Source organism: Cajanus cajan, chromosome 1 (genome assembly GCF_000230855.2).
Source record: "Cajanus cajan strain Asha chromosome 1, NIPB_CcT2T_4, whole genome shotgun sequence".
Classification (NCBI taxonomy): Eukaryota; Viridiplantae; Streptophyta; class Magnoliopsida; order Fabales; family Fabaceae; genus Cajanus; species Cajanus cajan.
This window is the reverse complement of record NC_138517.1, coordinates 52,708,187-52,710,899: the sequence shown is the minus strand read 5'-3', so window position 1 is coordinate 52,710,899 and position 2,713 is coordinate 52,708,187. Positions and strand designations below refer to the sequence as shown.

General features: G+C 36.9%; 1 non-coding gene across 1 annotated transcript; it reads right to left on the bottom strand.

The window, feature by feature from the left end:
• Positions 1-302: 302 nt before the first annotated feature.
• LOC145954006 (small nucleolar RNA R71) lies at positions 303-409 on the bottom strand. Its single transcript, XR_014431217.1, has one exon. It is a non-coding gene; the product is annotated as a small nucleolar RNA R71 (small nucleolar RNA).
• Between the last annotated feature and the right edge of the window lie 2,304 nt (positions 410-2,713).

Below are 2,713 nucleotides of genomic sequence, written 5' to 3'. Positions count from 1 at the left end.
GAGGGGAGATGCAAACTGGAGCTACTGTACCAGCTTCTCTGGTGAATATGCTCAAACAGAACACCTTTGGAGGACTACCATCAGAAGATCCTAATGACCACTTAGAGGGGTTCTTGGAAATCTGTGAGACCCAGCAATTTGATGATGAAGTTTCTGATGGAATGCGACTCCGCTTATTCTCACTCACCTTGAGAGATAAGGCAAAGGTGTGGCTAAGAACAGTGCCTAGAGAAAAGATAGCAACTTCGGAATTATGTGAAAGAGCTTTTCTAGAGAAATTCTTTCCTCCTTCTAAAACTAAAGAATTGAGGAAGAAAATCACTAATTTCCAACAAGGCACTGGAGAGACTATTTATGAAGCATGGGAGAGGTTCAAAGGATATCTTCAAGCATGCCCACAACATGGCTTCAACCGTTGGCTTACCATCCAATTTTTCTTTGAAGGATTGGACCAATAAAGCACCATGATATTAGACTCAGCAGCTGGAGGATCTTTCATGGGGAAACCTATTAATGACTGCATGATTATTTTGGAAAATGTAGCCTCAAATCACAGCCAATACAGTGAAAGAGAAGTCACAACAAGGAAAGGAACTCCGGGGCGATATGAAGTGAACAATATTGAGTTACTCTTAGCAAAATTTGATACTCTTAATCAAAGATTAGACAAGATGGAAAAAGCTAAGGTTAATTCAGTGGCTACAAATCAAGTATGTGACCTTTGTAGGGAACAAGGGCACACTGCAGTAGATTGTACCTCAATTTTTACTGGAGAAAAAGAAGATACTACTGAACAGGTGGCAGCTTCTCATAATTTCTATGACACTCCTCGAAGAGAGAAGAGTAATCCATATTCCAACACATACAACCCTGGTTGGAAGAATCATCCTAACTTTTCTTGGAAGAATAACCCAGTTCAAGGAACTAGCAATCAGCAACCTAATTTCCGTCCGTCCAATCACTTCATTAATGGGGAAGGAAATCCAGTACAGACACCCTCAATTCAACAAAGTGTTTCAAGATTAGAAAACCTTATGGAGAATTTTGTCACTAATCAAAAACAGACCAATGATTCAATGGCAAATTCTATTCAAAACCTTGCTGTCAAGGTTGAGAATATTACTCTCCACAACAAGATGCTGGAAAATCAAATTGCACAGTTGATGCCTAGTTCAAACAATTCTCCAGGTAAGTTCCCAGGTAAAACAGTTGCAAACCCAGCTGAAAATGTTAATGCTGTTACTTTAAGGAGTGGGAAGAAATTAGACAGACCTGTGTCTAATCAAAATGATAATATTGAGATTGATGAAGACGCTTCTCCTATGGTTGAAAAACCTGAAAAAGAGAGATTAGAAAAAGAAAAAGTATCTTCATCAAAGCCTCAAACTATTTATCACCCTCCAATTCCTTTTCCTCAAAGGTTAGCAAGGACTAAACTTGATAGACAATTTGAAAAATTTTTAAATATGATCAAACAAGTGTATGTAAACATTCCATTTGTAGAAGCTCTACAACAGATGCCTACATATGCTAAATTTCTTAAGGATCTTTTAGCTAACCGAAGGAAATTGGATGATAGAGAGACTGTTACATTGATCCATCATAATTTGCCCAAAAAACTTAAGGATCCTGGTAGTTTCTCTATACCTTGTCTCATTGGAAATCTAAGGTTTGAAAAAGCCTTATGTGACCTTGGGGCAAGTATCAGTTTAATGCCTTTATCAATTTGCAAGAAATTAGATATGGGAGAATTAAAGCCTACAGCAATGTCAATCCAGTTAGCAGATAGATCTATAAAATATCCCATAGGAATTTTAGAAGATGTTCCAGTTAAGATAGGTAAATTTTTAATTCCGGGAGATTTTGTTGTTTTAGAAATGGAAGAGGACAAACAAATACCAATCATACTAGGTAGACCATTTTTGGCTACAGCAGGCGTGATAGTAGATGTCAAACATGGAAAATTGTCCTTATCCATTAATGATGAAACAATGGAATTTAATATTGCTAAATCTGTTAGACAACCTTCTCTTGAAAATATTTGCTGCAGGGTTGATATATTGCCTAAAGACATGGAGGAAGAAGTCATGAGATCTATTTTGAGGGATCCCTTGGAGAATTTTCTAGTTGGAGGAAAGCACATAGATCTTGAGGGGATTCAACCTAATTATGCTTGCTTGATCGTTTCAAGTCCCCCGTGTAAAGAAAAAGATCCTCTAGTAGAAAGTCTTCTTGAGTCTTCAACAGATTGGCAAGAAGAAAACTCTCCAAAGTTAGAACTTAAACCACTTCCTTCATCTTTAAGGTATGAGTTTTTGGGGGCTAATTCCACTTATCCAGTCATAGTAAATTCAGCTTTAAATGAAAAAGAAACTGAAAAACTTCTCAATGAGTTGAGAAAATTTAGAAAATTTATTGGATATACTATGGCTGATATAAAGGGAATTAGTTCTTCATTTTGTATGCATCGCATCTTCTTGGAGGAAGGATCCAAACCTTCTGTTGAAGCTCAAAGAAGACTAAATCCCAAGATGAAAGAAGAGGTAAAGAAAGAAATTTTGAAATTACTGGATGCTAAGGTAATTTATGCTATATCTGATAGTCCTTGGGTAAGTCCAGTTCATGTGGTTCCTAAGAAAGGTGGGATGACAGTAGTTAAAAATGATAATAATGAATTAATTCCCACAAGAACTGTGACTGGGTGGCGTATGTG